The sequence below is a fragment of the Gopherus flavomarginatus genome, chromosome 10 (genome assembly GCF_025201925.1).
Source record: "Gopherus flavomarginatus isolate rGopFla2 chromosome 10, rGopFla2.mat.asm, whole genome shotgun sequence".
In the NCBI taxonomy this organism is placed as follows: domain Eukaryota; kingdom Metazoa; phylum Chordata; order Testudines; family Testudinidae; genus Gopherus; species Gopherus flavomarginatus.
In genome coordinates, this window is record NC_066626.1 from 72,180,644 (window position 1) to 72,200,070 (window position 19,427).

The window sequence follows — 19,427 nt, forward strand, 5'->3', positions numbered from 1 at the left end:
TAACAGTTCCATTATCGCTCAAGACCGTGATACAGCCCTTAAAATGTACCCATGCTGTATGTAGGTGTGAGGAAATCTTTCTTCACATAATATTTTTTTTTCTTGTGACTCTTTCAGAACTCTGTTGAAGTTAGAAAAAATAATAATAATGAATTTCCATATGGGCTATACCTTGTAAAGAGATTATCTCCATTTATTCTTTTTGTAAAATTTTCAGAAAGGAAAGCACTGTCCCAATACACAGAAGCAATTTTTCTTTTCAATGGATCCTGTGACTCAAATCTAAACCTTTGCTCTCAGAGGAACACTTTTCAAATGTTTACTTATTATTCAGTCCCTGGTAAGTAGCCTAGGAAAAAAAAATCAGATGAGGTGTGGCTCCTTGAAAGTTATAACTGCTTGATATTGTTTGAAAAACAGAGATTGAATCGATTCATGTAGCAGCTCATCTCTTTTTAATAGAGAGAGAGTTTCCTTTGGATCTCAGGTTATCATCAGCTGTCCAGTAAAATTGTAATATATGTTTATGTAAAGTCTTTCATCTTGATGGGTCCCAAAATAGGTGGCAAATTTTATTCATATTCATATAATTTGTCAGCTGTTTTGTTCAACAACTGCCTCTTGTTCCACCCCAGAAATGGCTGCATTGCTGTGATGAGTGAAATTGGCCATATTAACAGTAGTTATTAAAGCCTCCATATTTAGATCTGTGGATAACAAAAACAGTGTTGTGAATTCTTTTGCTGAATCTGTCATAAGAATTAACTAAACATAAGGCGGTGGGTGAGGCTTCTGCTCTCAGTGGCAGCTCTAGGTATTTTGCCGCCCCAAGCACGGCGGGCAGGTTGCCTTTGGCGGCTTGCCTGCGGGAGGTCCCCGGTCCCACGGATTCAGTGGCACGCTTGTGGGAAATCCGCCAAATCCGCAGGACCAGTGTACCCTCCGCAGGCATGCCGCCAAAGGCAACCTGCCTGCCGCCCTCGCGGCAACCGGCAGAGCGCCCCCCGTGGCTTTCCTCCCCAAGCACGTGCTTGGCTTGCTGGGGCCTGGAGCCGCCCCTGCTTGCTCTGTTGGAGCTACCAGAGGAAAGGAGATCAGACAGAACAGGAGGGAATCTACATATTTTGGTTTGTAGCTTCTAGAAGGCAGTTAGGAGCTAAGAGAAGTAACAGAATCATAACAAAGGACCTTGGAAGCCCCTCTTTTTAAAGATCCACTTGGGGGCAAATTGTCCTCTTTCAGCACCACATGAGCGACTGGGGTTTGTGTGGGCAAAGTACACATGGACTGATTAGTGGGCAGAAGAGGGGTACAGAATTCCTCTTTTCTTCTTTCCCACTCCCAGCCCAGAGCTAGGGCAGAGTGTCTGGGCTGTAGCAGTGTCTATAGCAGTGGTCCCCAAACTGTTTGGGGTTGTCTCCCCTTCCCTCAGCCCCCCATCTGCGCCCCTCCCCCAGGGCTGGGAGTGGGACCGTGGGTTGGGGAGAGGGATGCAGACGGGTAAGGGGGTTGAGTCTGGGGCCACAGTTGAGGCAGGTCTGGGGCTGGGAATGGAGCTGTGGTTCGGGGCCAAGGCTGGAGCAGAGTTGGGAATGAGGCTGGGTGGCACTCTCTTCCAGATGCTTTTCTACCATGAGAGCTGCCATGGATCAGCACACGAGGGTACTGCCTCTTACTTCCAATCCCCATATGCAACACTGCCTTTTGGGACCTCGTCAGCTCATATGACATCCAAACATGTCCCCCTATGGACATATCCTATGTTCACATTTCATAGAAGACTTTATTTATATAGAGCCCAGTTGTGGGATTCTTACTCTCAACAATGAGCATTTACTCATGCGAGTAGTCCCATTGGCTTCCTGCATGAGTAAATGCTAATAGCTTCACAACGGGGCCCATAACATTGCTGTCTGTATACATCTTTGGGTTTTTTATTGTCTAGAACATATTTCATTGCACCCCTGATGCTCTCATACTTCCTGCATGTAACTTGGCCGAAAGAGATCAGAACTGTGAGGCATCATCCTGGATTCCAGCTGAGATATGTAACTTTCCCCTCCCCACCCCCCTCTTTCCCTCTTGGCCACTTCCCATGTTAAATAGTTTCTCAGGACTGGAAATGTATCTCATGGCTCATGCTTCAAATAAATACAAAAGTTGTGGGTTTCCCCTCCCCCCAAGTAGATTAGCTGTGTTTAGTAGTATGAAATCATGTCACTTTTCAGTTCATCTGGGAGTTCTGTGCTTTTGAAATGTCACATTCATTGTGGAGCTGTTTGACAGGGTAGAGAGTTCTGCCGAGGGAGAAGGGTGGGGATGGGAATTATTTGACACATATATCTTCAAATTGAACAAAGTGTGATTTATTTTTGTTTGCTGCAGTCTGCTACCAATTTTCAGTTTAGATTAATAGCTATGAAAACTGCAGTTCGTACTGTCATATTCATTAGCTATTAACACCATGTCTGAATTGACATGACACTTTCTGTTTATTTTTTATTTCCTTTGCACTCATAAGCTATGTATCTACCATCCCGTTGGCATGTCTAACTACTTAATTTGTGCCTATCCTTCCCTAGGTTTTGATTCTTCTAACGTCACACACCCACCAGAAGGAACAAATTAATACTTTATCAGGAGCTGTTTTCAAAACTTTGATTGGGAGCCTGCTTGAATTCATATTTCATGGATTCACTGTTTCAGGTACCCCTGACATCTCTCTCCATTGATATTTTAATTGCTGCAATAATCAGTTTGCCAAAGAGGTGTTCTTCCCAAGGCTGCCAAATCCACACTGGCCGAGTATAGTGTGAGTGTGATTTATGTGCAGATAAACAGTCTTGGATCTCAGTCAATCATTTAATCACTTTTAATTCGGCTGCATAATCAGTAGCAAACAGGAGGGTTTTTAAATATGATGGTCTCTCCAGATGGTTTGGCATGTTACCCAGAGTGATACAGATAACATCCCTGTTTCTCATCAGTTCTATGTCAAAGGCATCTTTCGCTTTCTGAAAATTGTTTTTTTTTTTTTAAAGAAAAAAAAAAGGATTGAGAGCCAAGACGTGCCTTCAGTCTTTCTCTGGTATCTAAGGAACCATCTCAGAAATGCAGTCTAAAAAACAAGCCCTCTCTTATCTCATGTTTTATGCAAGGATGTCCACCAAATTTATGCGACTTGTAGAAAAGTTCACAAAGAAAATGACTTTGCTTCCTGTGTATGTTTGGATGTTGGTGCTTTTATAAATCAGATGCACTTTGACCAATTTGTTGTTTAAGAAAAAAAATATTCACTAGTAGAAATGATTGGCTGGATTGTGCTCTTTGCATCCAGCCCACAGGAAGGGATTGTGCTTAATAGCAATTGTTGTGAGGGAGCATCAGGAAGAGTAGTGCCTTGGAGAGGTACGTTCTTTCCTGGGCTACTCAGTTGCATTGGTTGGGAAGAGTCATTTGTGGCACCCATGGCTAGCCTTCAGCACCATCCCCCCCATTTCCCCATGTGTGACCTGCAGCTCTAATAGCTGTAGCTCTGGTTACTTGCTGCCCACTTCTTGTCCCATTGCTCTGGAGGGACCTAGGCCCTAAGCTTCCTCAAGCACTGGTGCTGTAACTGTGACAGGCCCTAAGTAGCTCTGCAACGCATGGTGGAACAGGTACTCGCTCCTACTCCATTGTGCAGCTGGGTAAGAGAGAGCCAAAAAGTTTTCCCTCAGTGGTATCCGTTGGGTTGGCACTGATGCCCCTGGAGTGTCATCCTCATAGCACCAGTATAAGGGGCCCTGCCACCGCCTCAGTTCCTTTTTACCGCCCATGATGGTGGCTGGAACTGCAGCTCATCCTTGCGTTTTCCTGCAAGTACCTCTCTCAGTGAACTTTGCTTACTTACTGTACAGTGGTTCTGTTGTAGTGCTTAAGTTTCAGTTAGTTAGTAAGTTAGATTGGCAGCTGAGTGCCCTGTAAGCCACATGGCCATGCAACAGCCTATTTATCGCTGAGCAGGCGCTCAGGGAACCCATCCAGGGACCTTAGCATGGCCCCCAACCTGCCACTCCATGGCGGCCCCCCAGCCCCAACTATACCGCAGCCTGGACTGGCACCCGTACTCCAGCCCAAACTGGCCGGGATGGCATGGGCCAAAGCCGGCAGTGGCGACTTGGTGCCCCAGCCCTGAGTCCCCTCCAACACTCTGAACCTCTCGGCCCCACCCCCACCACATGAATTTTGTTGTGTGCTCCAATATGAAGGTGATGTATCACACCATCTCCATATTGGTGCACATAACAAAATTAATTCCACATGTGGGTGGAAAAAATTAGAGTGAACACTGATTAGCAGACCCAGGTTAGCCCTTCCCCAGTACCATGGCATGCCTCAGTCCTCTTGACAGATAATGACCCACATTCCAGCTGCCTCAAGTATCTGGGGGATGCTCACATGCAGGAGTGTTACAGAATTTGCAAGGGCTTCAGGCCCAGAACTAAGAAAGACAGGGACACCAGACTCAAGTTCCTCCTTGTTGAGGCAGCACTTTGCCTGCCCTCGGAGCTGAGTCGCGCCGACCTGGTACAGAGTACTTCAGCTTCAGTAAGCAGCGCCCCAGCATCTCGAAGGGAGGTGCAGGCCCTTCTGCTTCTCCTGAGCCAAGGAAGGACTCTGCTTCTGCTTCCTGGGACTTCCCGCACCAACAGTCATCCCTGCTGCCAAAGAAGACAACTCTTGCACGGGACTCTTGGCACAGCTCTCCATTGCCGGTGCTGAGAAAGAAGCAGAGGAAAACTGACTGCAGGCAATCCCCAACCCCAATGTCGGTCAGACATAGAGATGTTGGCAGAGTGTGACCCATGCCAAGCCACTCAGAGACACCAGCAGTGCAGATGGTGCCACTGAGTCTGGTCCCAGGAAGGGCACTGTTGAGTCTGACACCTTTGGACTCTCCACCAAGAGAGAGCCATAGGAGTTCAACTACCCTGGTGCTGCCGTCCACGCTGGAGGTGTTTGACATGCCAAGGGAGTTGTTCTCACTCCCAGTACTGCCATCCCCCACCATTTGAGAGCAGTGGCCACCATGGCACCGAGACCCCAGGTTCCCTCAAAAGGCAAGCTAGCCATGATGCCACAGCATAGTCTTCTCCCTCCCGGCACTGCTCTCCAACATCGGTTGGCTTCGTTCCACTCTTGTCACCAAGAAGCGACTCCTCAGAGTTGGACTCAGAGGTGGAGTTGTGTGCCTCCCACAGGAGCAGACACTGCTCCAGTTGGCATTACCTGATAATCGACATGAGCCAGGGCATTCTGCCGATGGCCTGGCCACTGGTGCAATGCCAGATGCCACCATAGTGGCTGTTCTAGAACCCCTGGGCTTTTCCACCAGTCCAGGGTCCATAGTCTCGGAGGTCCTATTCCATCGTATCGGAGTTGAGAGTTCCCTCACCACCTCCCTTGGAACAGAGACACAGTCCCAGCACTGAGCCCAGTTCTGATTTCCTCTCAGCTTTTTGTAGCCATTGCAGACTGAATGAAAGGCTGTCCAGTCTTGGCCCAAAGAATTTCATCATGGATCACTTCCTGTATCCACATATGCTATGACCTAGCAAAAGTCCCGGCCCCTATGCTGACAGCTCATTCTACATCACTGGTGGTGTTCGTGGCTCAACTTCCTATCCAGGATATCTGTAGAGTGGCAATGTTGCCATCAATCTACACTTTTTTGTCCCAGTACACCATCACCTAGCAAGTTAGAGACGATGCGGGTTTTGGCCGAATGGTGTTACAGTCAGCATGCCAGTGAATGCTGAATCCTTCACCTGCACAGCTGCTGGGGAGTCACCTACATGGGACTGAACATGAGCAAGCACTCGAAAAAGAAAAAAAAAACTATTACTAACCTTCTGTAACTGTTGTTCTTCGAGATGTGTTGCTCATGTCCATTCCAAATTCCCCACCCCCACTGCCTGCCCCTCTCAGAGTTAGCTGGCAAGAAAGAACTGAGGGATCAGGACCCTTTATACTGGTGCTTTGAGGCCATTACTCCATGGGGCACCAGAGCCAACCCAATGGATGCCACTGAGGGAAAGCTTTCCGGCAGCAGTGCTTGGGGCGAGCACACGCCTATATTGTCTTTGAAATGTTGCTCATTGCCATGCCAATCTCGAAGAACAACATTTATGGAAAGTTAGTAACTGTTTCTTCTGTGTGAGATGGGTGCACAGCACTGTACAAGCCAAAGGGGTGCAGGTTTTCTGCACTGAGGATCTTATCAAAGGATCAGATCCTGAAGTCTTGACCCAGGTTTGTCTCAGTGTTAACCCAAGGAACCTTCTGCTGACTTTAAATTATTGGTTCATTTACATTACATTGTTATCTATTTGCTCCTTATGTACTTGGCTGGGGTTGTTTTCTGATTCATGAAAAGACTCTGAAATATTACAAGAGAAAACACCACTTTGTTCAGAAAAACCAGGGCGAGCAATCACAGCTGTAATAATAAAGCTGGTTTTAAAACCTTGCACAGTTTGAAAAGTTAGCTGTCTGTCTCTGAACCTTTTTAGCTTTTCTGTTTCCCTTTTGGTTCATTGTGCAGCCACATGCTGCCCCTTCAATCACACTGATACAATGCATGAGACTTCAGCTACTGATGATCTGTGGCTGGTTTTTCTGCCGTGTTAATGTTCCTTGCTATGCAATTAAGTGACAGGCATGGGGAATCTGTGGTGGGGCTGGGAGCCTAGCACTGAACAGTTAGGGGTCAGGTTAGTTTGGAGGGGAAAACATTGACATTATTACAGTATTTTTCTTGTGGTTTTCTGTAGTAACCCAAACATGATATTCAGCGAACTCTTTCATTTCAGGTTAATCCTACAGCTTCCTGCTTAAATGTCACTGACACTAATACAAAGTGATCAGAGCCACTGCATTGACCTCTTGTATTTGTCTCTGTTCCTTGCACACCCATTGGGAGCTTCAAAGGATGTTCAGAATTAGGGAACGATGGGTTAGTAGATAGGGCACTGGATTTGGAATCGGGAGACCTGGCTTCAAGTCCTAATTCAGCTACAGACTTCCTATGTGACCTTGGGCAAGGCACTTAATCTACTTTGTAAACTTGGGATAGTACTTTCCTACCTCACAGGGGTGATGTGAGGATTAAAACCCATCATGAGATTGCTCAGATGCTGTCCTGAAGAGAGCCACACAAATAGCTAGGTATATTATACTCTGTGACACCAAAACTCCATCTTTATTTAGTTTTTCGTAGATCTTTACTTCTGAAGCCCTCAGAATACTTTACAAAGGTGTGCAAGCATCATTATCCTTTCTATACACATAGGAAACAGAGGTGCAGAGGAACAAAGAGTTTTGAGTAGGATGATACAGCACGTTTGTGGCAGAATTGGGAGTGTAGCCCATGTCCGCGGACTCCCAGTTCTCTACACCACAGCTGTTGCTTCTTGAAGGTGGTGCTCTTCAGTGTAATATTCTGCCCTTGGTAGCATCTGACTGTCATTAAAGCCAGTGGGAGCTGCCTGTGTAACCCACAGGGGAGTTGTGCATTACAAGTCCTTCTCTGTGCCTGATCTGCCAAAAACATGACTCTGTTCTAGCCCCAGGAGGAGTGGCTTGGCTCTTTAGCTCAAGCTATAGCAGTTTGTGCTTTTAACTCTGGAGGTCTTCAGTTCAAGCTCTGGTGTGTTGGATAAGATGGCAACTGGCATGAAATCGTGTTCCCGGTGAGGTTTGGTCCTTATTTTCCATGGAGTTCTACTTATTAACGTTTCTGACAGTCCCTTCTTGACGCTCACTGTCATACTTCGCTTAGAATTTCTTCTTTGGCTGTGCAAAACATGGAGGCTGAGATTTTTCATAGCTGCACATAGGACTTGAACTCCAGTTTCCTTTCAAATTAGTGGGAATAGAGCATCCAAATAACCTGACAGACTTAGAAAATCCCACTCATAAATCATGTTTATTTTTTAACAGAAAGGAGAACAGCTTCATGCTTTAACTTGGGAGGGAATTCAAAATCTGACTTCTTAAGTAGTGTTAGGTAAACACGTCACTGCTTCCAAACGTACGTACAAACACTCATACGTCTTAGGGCAGAGGGACCGTTCAGTTTGTCTGGTCTGACCTCGTGCATCACAGCGGCCATGAAAATCCCCTTGGCAATCCAGTAGCTGGTGGTTGAGCTACAGCATGCCTTTTAGACAGCCCCTTCCTCTTCTCCCTCTCTCTCTCTCTCCTTCCCTCTCCTCCCCCCCACCCCGAATCTTGAGTTAAAAGGCTTGAGTTGACTTGTATATATTACGGTCTATTGAACTGTCAAGGGTGGCTGTGTAACATTGCCCTAAAGCAGAGGTGTCCAAGGATGGAGTGGGGGTGAGGCTGGAAAGAGACTGGGTGGGCTATGCAGGGATGGGAATGCACATGGTCCTCCCCCACTGGCTGTATGCGGTAGTAGTATAATCTGAGCTGAATGTTATTTACACACCCTTCCCTTTTCAAGGAGAATCCTCAGGAGCATCCTTGCTAGTGCGACTTCAGTAATGCCCATGTTGCCAAAGAGCCAGGCCAGAGCTTTTCCTTATTGTTGTGGTCCTACCTGTCTACTTGCTTATGTCTCCAGCTTCCAAGCCTGTCATTTAGACTGTAAACTCTTTGGGGCCAAGACTGTCATTTATTATGTTTGTATAGCACCTCGCACAAGGGGATCCAAACAGGTTGAAGCTTTCTGACACTACTGCAGTCCAGTTTCATACTATTAATAGCTTACTCTTGCCTCTTCACTGTCATCAAGCAGCGAAAGAGTTTCTCCAGTTCTGCAAACTCGTTGTGAGACTTTCATGGAATTCTAAATGCGAGCCGTGTAAGTTAGTTTGGACTGGACACGTATGTTTCTGCTTCTTGAATGGGTGAAGATAATTCTTAAGAATTAGATGTCTGGAGCGAATGTGCTTGTTTACAAATTAGCTTCCCACAACAAGAGAGAGGATGGTCCAGTGGTTAGTGGTCTCACAGACCTGATTTCAACCATGGATCTCCCTTGTGGCCATGGAGAAGTCACTTAGCCTCTCAGTGTCTCTGTTCCCCATCTGTAAAATGGTGGTAATAACCCTGCCCTTCCTCATAGGGAGTCTGGGAGAATGAGTGCATTAAAGATTGGGAGGTGCTCAGATACTCTGGTAACGGGGGCCATACACATATCCAATTTTCAAACAAATGCTGTGTTGCTGTTTCTGCAAAATTTCTAAAACTGTAGCTAGGATAAATGCAGAAAACAAATACCAAACTGGAGTGTTCACAAGCAAAGCAAATTCCGAAGCCGCATTGAAATGAACATTGTAAAAAAGGTTTTTGTAGTCTTTCCCCTACTCTGTATTTAACTTTTAATTCAAAATATCAAGGTGATTTAAAAACAATTATTTTAAAATAATAGTAATGCTTTTTTTTGGGTTTTGTTTTTTTTTTAGTCTCTGCTCTGTTCTGCAAAGACCTGATCCTGTGTGTCCTCTCCCCACTTACCGTTTTCTTTGGTGTTTCCTCAGGTTATTACAGGATATTTCCCTGAGTCGTGACTTTGAATGTGACACGCCAGTGATGCAGAGGCAGTAAGTATTTAAGGCTCTATTTACAGCCATGGTAACTCCCTCCCCTATTCTTTGCTAGAGCCTGCCTTCTGTTTCTGAATTCCGTTATACAGAAAGCTTGGAAGGAAATGACTGTAAGATCATATGGTTCCAAAATGGAGGGTGCAGGTTGAGACACCTTGCTTTCACAGCTTATTGTTCTCTTGTTCAAGAATTCCAAAAATGGCCTTTTGTCACTTTGTGTCAGAATTGGAGCTCTCTAAAGGCTTTTTGCACCTAAAAGTAAAACATTTTCAGCCTTTCACCATTTATACTTTGGAGAATAAAGTTTCTGGCAATTAGCCTAAAATTTTCATTACATCCAACAATAGCTTCCATAATGGGAAGTTGCCTTCTCCTTCCACAAACTTTCTTCCTCTTGTATGGCAGAAAAACTACTTGTGGCATAAACCTGGTTAGATTTGCTGGGCTGGAGAGAGTTTAAAAAAGGAAGTGTCATGCTGTTATTTATTGGTTGGTTCCATTTCTAATTTTTATGAGTGAATTAAATAGTTAACTGTGAATTTCAGTAGATCTTTCCAAAGCGTTATGTTATGCCTTCCACTCAGCTTGTTTGCTGGTCTATTTAATCTCCATTTAATTCAATGGAAAACTCAGCACCCAAACCACTTATAAGGAAGACAAGACCATTTCCAGCCTTTATTTCAGTTGTTGATGGCTTTGGGCAGGTGTTACCAGATAACTCAATCCCTGGCCATTGAAAATTGTGATTATTTTTTTTATATCAGTAGGCAAGGCTGTTTTTCTCAAGGAGATCAAATATGAAAGAGCTTGAGGAAAAGACATGACAATAAGAAAATACTAAGAGAAAAATGATGTTGCATAGGTGTGATTAACTTTATAGGTGCCTCTGTATTATACATGCTGCCACCCACTCTCTAGTGGTTACAATGAAAAAATGATCAGCCACTTACACCAAAAAGTAGATAATTGGGTTTTGCAAAATTACAGGCCAAATCCTTCAGCCTTTCCTTGCATAGAGCTTCAACTGCTTTCATTAGGAGAGAGATTGGAGCCCAGATTTGGAATGGACTAATAACTGCTTGATCAGATCCTGTAGTCCTTGCTTTGGGTATTTGACTACAATCAGAGTTTGCTTGAATGAATAATGAAGTATGGGACCTGTTGCAGAGTTGTCCATAGTTATTTGGTTACTTACAGAGAGATTCCTCGTGACAGTTATACTCTTAAATTGCCACAGGCCATATGTGGGACCCAAAATGAGGAGGACAAAAAAAAATTTATCCAAGAAATTTTAAGGATTAATTTATTTAATATCAGAGGGGTGGCTGTGTTAGGGTACGTCTTCACTACCCGCCGTATCAGCGGGTAGCAATCGATTGCTCGGGGATCGATATATCGTGTCTCATCTAGACGCGATATATCGATCCCCAAACGCGCTTATATCGATTCCGTAACTCCACCAACTCGAACGGAGTTGCGGAATCGACAGGGGGAGCCGCTGACATCAATCCCGCGCTGTGAGGACGGTGAGTAATTCGATCTTAGATACTTCGACTTCAGCTACGTTATTCACGTAGCTGAAGTTGCGTATCTAAGATCGATTTTCCCCCGTAGTGTAGACCAGCCCTTAGTCTGTATGCACAAAAACAACGAGCCACCAGACTCCTCGTTGCATTTATTTTGTCTGACTCAGGCAGTGTTCAAAGAAAATGTCCGTCCCTGACAAAACCCCACTTTCTACAAATAGATTACTGAGCCAACTATGTAAACACATATCTAGGGAGTTTTTTATATTGAGTCAGATATTTCAGATCAGCAAAGAGAGGCTAAGAATACATCATTAGGGAATTATTAAAATGCTGTGTGAGATACTTGTTTCCTGGACTCTAACACTTCCCCTTAGTACTAGTCTAGGTTTATTGAGTAAACTAGTATTTAAAGAGTCCTAAAATGCTTATTCTTGACCTCTGTTGATGACCCTTTATTGTTGGACTTGTTTTTACTACCGTGGCTACATCAGCACTGCTGCAGCGATGTAGCGCATCTGGTGAAGAAGCGCTGTGTAGAAGGGAGAGCGCACTCCATCTCAACAAGAGGCAGAAGCTATGGCAGCAGAAGAGTGTCTCTTGCTGACATAGTGCAGTGTAGACATGGCTTTAAGTCAAAGCAACTTACATCTGGTGGGTGGGGAGGTGTTTTTTTCTCACCCTTGAGTGGCGTAAGTTACATCGATTTTAGCAGTAGTTTAGACGAGGCTATTGTATTATGGAAATCTGGACTGCTATGAACACAGCCAATGAATTTTTGACAAATTGTAATACCATGAAAATAAGGGTTTCTATAACAGAAATATCAATCAAATACCTTGATTAGCATAAACTACAGTGTAAACCAGGGGTAGTCAACAGGCAAACCGCTGGCCAAATCTAGACCACCTGGTGCTTTTCAGTGGACTACAACATATTTTTATTTACTTATTATTATCATTATTATTATGTTTGTATTATTTTCTCTGGAGTCTGGACCTTGATTATACCTTGACCAAAAAATTTGGACCTTGAAAAAATAATTGATTACCCCTTATGCAAACCAAAGCTCTGTTATCCTAAATTGTGAAAGCTGTACAAGAAACTTCATTTGTGACCTCCCATCTTCAGTGATTGTCCTGAGTAGTCCCAAACATATTGCATCCACTTCTGCTGATAGCTTCTTCAGGTTTACACCAGATTAACTCCGTCAAAGTCAGTGGTGTTATATCCGATTTACCCAGGCACACCTGAGAGCTGAATTTGGCCCATTGACTACAATTCTCCATTAATTTAATTCAAAGATCGCCTGTATTGAGCAGCCTTTTATTAACCGAGCAACCCAGAGAGCCTGCTCATGAGAGATGCAGAGCATCCAATATGTGTTGAGGGTCCTCAGCACTTCCTAGGTGCATTCAGGCTGGGATTCAGTCAAACACTTAAATATGTGCTAGTGCTCTGCTGAACTGGGAAGTCTTCACGAATGGGTTCCTAATGGGATTAGTAAATAAAAGTGTCAAAGCATGTTGGTGAATTTTTTTACAATGATTTGCTCCATTGTCTTTAAAAATAAGCATCACAGATTGTTATTTCTACTGATGAAAGATATTTTGCACTAATGCTTTCATCTGTGCCGTGTAATTAATCGTATGTATATGTGTATAGCGTATGCAAACGTAAGTACATATGTGACAAACTGACAGTATCCTAAAGAAACCTTATGGAATGAAGATACACTTTATTGAATTAAGATACATTTTCTGAATTAGGGTTAATATCTTTAGGGTATGAAAAATGCAGTTGTGTGTGTTGTGGCATTGTATATACCTTCTCTGGTAGGGCGGGGGAATATGCTAGTGAATTTCCTGGTTATCGGCCATTGTAGCCATCCCCCCTGGGGACAAATGAACATAGCTGTTCAAACTGAATTCTCCAGAGAACAAGAGGCAAAGAAAAGACTTTTGGATAAATAACCTGGGTTTGGTGGACTTAGGGCCTTCCTTCTGATCCAGCACACGGACAGGACCCCAGTTTGCATAGGGCCCCAATCCTTAGGATAGGTTTCAGAGTGGTAGCCGTGTTAGTCTCTATCCGCAAAAAGAACGAGGAGTACTTGTGGCACCTTAGAGACTAACCAATTTATTTGAGCATAAGCTTTCGTGGGCTAAAACCCACTTCATCGGTATTTTCCACTGCATGCATCTGATGAAGTGGGTTTTAGCCCACGAAAGCTTATGCTCAAATAAATTGGTTAGTCTCTAAGGTGCCACAAATACTCCTTAGGATAGGCTTGGAAGAACTGGGTCTGCCAGAATCCATGATAGAGTGAACTCTGACAAGCTTATTAGGATGCATGTAGGTTCTTTTATTGTTTTCTCTGTAACGCTTTTTACCTTAAGAATAAAGTAGGCTTGCTTAGAACTTTGTGGTGCCTTTTATATGTGTGGCAATCACTCTATCAGTCTCTGAAGAGAAAGCAAGCAGGTCCGTTTAGGGCAGACTGCCTTTGTTGGGAAATACACAGTGGAATCAGGGAGCCGTGCAGCCTGGCCAGATCCTGGTCAGAAGGGAGTGAGATGTAGGTCTCCACCCAAGAGAGGCACCAGTTGGGAAGCTGGAAGTCTGCAAGTGGGTGACATTGGTGGACCACAGAGGAGAAATTCAGGTGCCGTTGCCCTGAATTGTGACAACACACTCATCTGTTTACTAATCCAAAACCTTAATGTCCATTGATTTAAACTGCTAACATGCTTAAAGTGTGGGTTCTTTCTGTTTTGGCTAGTGTTTCCAGCCAGACCTGGAAAAAAAGGACATTGCAGCTTCTTTGATTCCACCTCTCAAGGGACACCGATTTTTGCTTCCCCCGTTTTCAGATTCAACAGGCTACAGAAACACTGGATGTCATTTAGCTATTAAAGATTTTGTTTTCACTGATCAATGCGGAATAGCATCATTAACACAGGCAGATTTCCATGCTTCATTGTACTCTGTCCATGGTACATTAGAGGCCTTTTCCCACTGGTAAAACTGGGCCTATTTTTCTATAAGATGTGGGGCCCATTGGCAGTTCCTTGGCAAGTTAGACAGAGGAACTATTTAATGAAAGAGAGAGTAGCCTAATGAGGGGAAGATATTGAACGTGACATATGCAGGGAAAGATACCAAAAGATTGATCTATAAATCATCAAATTATTGCACTGAAATATTTATAAAGTTTTCCTGAGCAGACTTTGTGTGAGAGAAGGGCCTGCAATTTTGGGGGAAATGGATTAACAAGCTTATTTTCACAGTGTGTTTTACAAAAATCAAGCTTTCCGTTCCATTTCTCTTCTGTGTGGCAAGTGCTGTGCTTTCAGACTAATGGAACTTGGCTTGCAGTGCTTAGCTTTCTGTCTGCAAAATGCTGTATTGGCTTTTGGTGTAGGAATCAAATTTGTGCTCAAAAAGGCCTGGCTTCTACAAATAGGTTTTTAGTTTAATAAGATGAAACCAATTATCCATTGGCAGTGAATTTTCTGGTTTTTACAAGTACATAAAAATATATTGCTTTTTCTCAAAGCATTTCATCACCCTTTAAATTTTTTCCCCTTTTTCCCCTTTGCTGCTGCAGTGGTATAGCACAGTAATGGATTTATCCCCAGATCTGTCCCTTACACCTGCTCCGGAGGGCATTTGTCTCCTGCCCTGATTTTTTATATAGCCTTTCTGTCTCACTTTGCTCCAGGTGTTCAGTGCAGCTTGCTCATTGCCTGGGGAAAAACAGGGACCATACCCTATAAAAAGATGCTTCTTAAAAGGTAAACTAGAGAGCCATGAGTGGCTTGTTTGTGAAATTTACAAGAGAAGACCTCAGGGCTAATCAGCAGTCTCAAAAACTGGTGTTCATACAAGCAATGGCAAATTCTGAGCAGAGAAGATGTTGAGGAGAGGCAATAGGACCTGACTGTCTCCTCCTGCTTCTTCCACAGGAGGGGAAACATCTCCTACAAACTCTTCGGGATAAAGCAGGTGGGGAGGAGGAGTGATCTGGCGACAGAATCAGGTGGTGTCGCCAGGTCCTGTGGACCTGGCTTCTGAACATTCCCCTGTCCTCCATGAGCTATGCTGCTTTTTAGTCTTCTCCACCACCTGTGCCTGCTTCTTACCCCACCACTGAAGAGGACAGAAGTAATTTAATAGAGAGGGATTTGATTCCCACATCCAACTCCTCCACATACCCGTGAACCTTAGCTGTCTGCTCTGTCTGTGAAGGAGCTGCTGTGGCCTGCAGTGGGGGATACTCTGAAACCACTGCTCTTCCTTTTCCATTTCTCTTGACCCAGTTCCACCCATTCTTTTGAACTTAAGCTGGAGGAGAGACAAAGAACAACTGTCGCTATGATGACTTGGGGGCAACCTAGGAAACTGCATTGACTTGGGCTGACTTGTTTCCATCTCCTCCCTGTCAAACGTAACCATCAAGGGCTCTGTTTGCTATCAGTCCACAGGCAAAATTCCTGCTGAGGTCAATGGGAGTTGTGATAGATTCTCCATCGCTGACAATTGTTAAATCAAAATTGGATGTTTTTCTAAAAGATCTGCTGTAGGAATTATTTTGGGGAACTGTTATTGCCTGTTGTAGCTGGGACTCCCTCTTGTGGCCAGAGGTATTTCTGCAGCTTCCTCCATCTGTCCCTTCTCTTTGGGGCCCCATACGGAGTACAGTATAGTCCAGGGGTCGGCAGCCTTTCAGAATTGGTGTGCTGAGTCTTCATTTATTCACTCTGATTTAAGGTTTTGCATGCCAGTAATACATTTTAAAGTTTTTAGTTCTCTTTCTACAAGTCTATAATATATAACTAAACTATTGTTGTATGTAGAGTAAATAAGATTTTTAAAATGTTTAAGTAGCTTCATTTAAAATTAAATTAAAATACAAAGCCCCCCAGACCGGTGGCCAGCGCCCGGGCAGTGTGAGTGCCACTGAAAATCAGCTCGTGTGCCGCCTTTGGCACGTGTGCCATAGGTTGCCTACCCCTGGTCTAGTTCATCAGGTTTCCCCTGAAACTGGGTCAGTAGCCGAAAGTAATTCAAAATAGGACTCAGTGTCCCAAACATAATGGCCATCCTAGCAACCCCATCGTTCATACCCATCTCCAATGCTCCTGTCGACTGTGGAGCCTTTATTCTGCCCAGCAAAAGCATGACTCTCTGGCTCTGCCTGCCTTCCTCTTTTGGGGTGCACCCTGTTCTGAGTATGGGGGAGGTATATATATTCTCCTCCTTCTAAGAACTCCTTACGATTGGCCAGGAGAGAGGGGAGCCCTGGCCCCTCCTGTGCTAAGAGACTACTGATCCTGGTCCCTTAAAGTAACAGAGTCCTGAAATTTTCCCCTTTCCGCTGGTAAGTCCTTGGCTGGAACCACCTCTTCTCTTCCCAGTTCAATCGGTTCCTGGGGCTGTGGTCACACCAACATCCCTGAGATGGGGTTTCTCCCCCCTCCCTTCCCTGCTTAGTTGAGAGGTCCAGTACACCCTGCTACACTTGTGTAATACAAGAGGGAAGGGTTGATGATCACAGTGGTCCCTTCTGAACTTGGAATCTGTGAAATTTCTAAGAGGTTTTCTGGTCCTACTTGCAGGCTACAGTGCTCAGTAGGAAAGTGTGCAATTGGAGCTCATCTGCGAGAGCCAGCCTAGAGCAGATGTGCCTCTCTGTTTTAGGGAGCAGCCCGCATGGTCTCTCTGTGGTTGGGTTCTTATGTGTTATTGTTCTGAATCCTAAGAAATAGGATAGGATTGCAACGTTCCAGCAAGAGTGTTTTATGTTTTTATCTAACGTCTCTGTGCGTATGGCTTGAACATAGCATGAAATCACTGCCTAAGGTTTGATTCTACCGTAGGTGCTTCCCTCCCAGGTACCTCCATTCTTTCTTGCTTTGGGTCCGTCGGACCCTAAGACTGGCCCTGATAGTGAAGCAGCCCTGCTCATGTCACCTCATCTTTGCCTCTGTATCTCCCCACTCTCGACCAAATAAATAATAGATAAAAAAATGAGCGACAGCAAAGTACTGCTCCATGGCATCAGAATCTGCCATGTGTTTCTAAAAGCTTTCCAGGAACCCTTGGCTAGTTGGAGCAAGCTGCTAACTTGAAGGTAATAATTTTGTCTGGGTTTTGTCACAGAAATTCAATTAAGGAGGATTATAAACACAGTTGTAGGCCTGTTTCATTTACAGTTGCAAATAAAACCCGGGCCACACACTGATCGTTTATATTGGAAGGGGGAATGCCGTGTCATTTTGTGCAGCTAAGATTGAAATTACCTGAATGTCCCTTTGTGTTGCTTCACTTGTTATAGAAATGGGGGTGGTGGGGAGAACCTGGGGGATAAATAAAGAGGTGGTGGAAGGGCGCGAGTGAGACTAGCAGGGGGAAAACCACCCCTACTGTTTTTCAGTAGGAGGCACACTTCTCATGTACACATAATAAACTCCCCATGGAGGTTTATTCCTCCGTAGAAACATGCCCTGAAGGGGAAAGAGTGAGGAGTTATTTATTTTTTGTTAACAAAGAGCAGTGTTCTGTTTCCACAGCCCTGAGTTGGCTCCAAATCCTACAGCCACCGGGGCGAAGTGTGCAGCTTGCCTTTGATTCTGATTTTTGGGCTGCACCAGCCAACCTTTTTTTTTTTTTTTTTTTTTTTTTAATTATTATTACTATTATTCCTTTTTAGCTTTTCAAGTCTCCCTGCAAGCAGCTGAATTCCCCAGGTGGGAGTGTGAGGGAGAAGCAAAGAGGCTTTCCAGGTTGGAGCCAAACAATAGCTGCAGCAGAAATGGTGCCCATTTCCCCCCTCCCCCCCATATCAATCAGCACCTTCTGAAATTGTGAATGGGGAGGATTTTGGTTATGTGGGAAGGGGGGAGAAGCAAAATCAAGTCCTAGGGCCTTGTGATGGAGCAATATTTGCATCTGTGAAAGAGTAACAGGCCTGAGCTTTCCTTTGCGACAGCAAACATGGGGACTGCATTTGGCAGCAGTCTAGAGAGCCTCAGAACGACCCCCAGTTTTGTTTTTTGTTTTTATATTGTCACATTACACTTAGGCAGGCAAATCTAGTGCTGATTTCAGTGGGGTTGTTGCCTGGATAAGGACATGCAGGAGCCGGCATGCCGTGAGCTATTAATAAGAATACTTAGCTCCTCTCTATGTCCCCATTTTACAGATGAGATAACAGAGAGGTGCCCAAGGTGACTCATCAGGTCGTAGCAGAGCCCGGAATAAGAAGCCTGGTCTGCTGACTTGCAGTCCAGTGCTCTCTGCATTAAGCCATGCTGCTTCCCATGTTAGTGAGCTCTCTGACGTTTGCTGTGGACCTACACCAGACCTCGCCTTTCATTGCAGCTCTTTTCCAGACGGTCTATCTTACAGCTTTGCTTTCTTCTGGATCTTGGGATTTCAGCCAGGACTTTGATTGCCTTCCTATAGTTTCAGATATGTGCCCAAGAGGCTGACTGGATTCCCCCTCAGAGAAGAGGAAATAAGCTCTATTGTTTTAGCTTTAGATCAGATACTGCCTCCAAACACCTCGGTGTAACATTCTGACAGTGCTGATGTTGGAAAGAGAAGCCGTTTGTTTATGAACTCTCAAAAGCTTCAGCAAGATCCATTAAAGACAGTTCAGTGAAGTGTAAATGATACCTCCCTGTGCCAGCCCAGGCTTTGCCCCCTCCGAAGGGGAATCTGCCCTGAGGGATGATAGGTGATGTTACTGCTACTTTCCACCTCAGGGTTTTCTGGTAGGGTTTGTGGGTGGAAACAACTTAGAGCTTATGGATGGGGCAAGATCCACAGGAGACTGCTCATGGGATGCATTGAATCAGTGTATCTCCAAGCAGCCAGTGTCTTCTGCCTTTTGGACACTGGCCCTTTGAACACACCTAGTAGGTAACAAGATCATGGTGTCTCTTGCTATTAATGAGAGTGTGAACTGGAGGATGGGCTGGGATTGGTCCTGGGTGAAGTGGTGTGTGTGTATGTGTGGGTAGGTGGTAGTTACTGAGAGGTAGCCCATAGTGGAATTGTATATGATGTAAGATGGGGAGGGGAGTCTATAGGCTGAGGTAGGCCTCACTCTCTTCTTTGGCTTGTTCCTCACTGTTGGGGGGCATCCAGCAGGGTCTGCACTGTGAGATGCCAGCAAAGATTCTGCACCGAACCCAGCCCTTTGTAACTCTTTATGGTGGTGGTGGCACGTACTCAATGATTTAATTGTACAGGCACATACCTGCTGGTAAAGAGAAGA

At 44.7% G+C, this 19,427-nt stretch overlaps 1 protein-coding gene across 5 annotated transcripts in view; it reads left to right on the top strand.

Annotated features, from left to right (window-relative positions):
- SEMA5B (semaphorin 5B) overlaps positions 1-19,427 on the top strand; it is a 367,047-nt gene that overhangs the window by 113,275 nt on the left and 234,345 nt on the right. For all 5 annotated transcript variants that reach the window (XM_050917005.1, XM_050917004.1, XM_050917001.1 and 2 more), the window contains exon 2: positions 9,549-9,611. The gene's annotated coding sequence lies outside the window, so the exon portion shown is untranslated. The remainder of the gene's footprint in view (positions 1-9,548; positions 9,612-19,427) is intronic.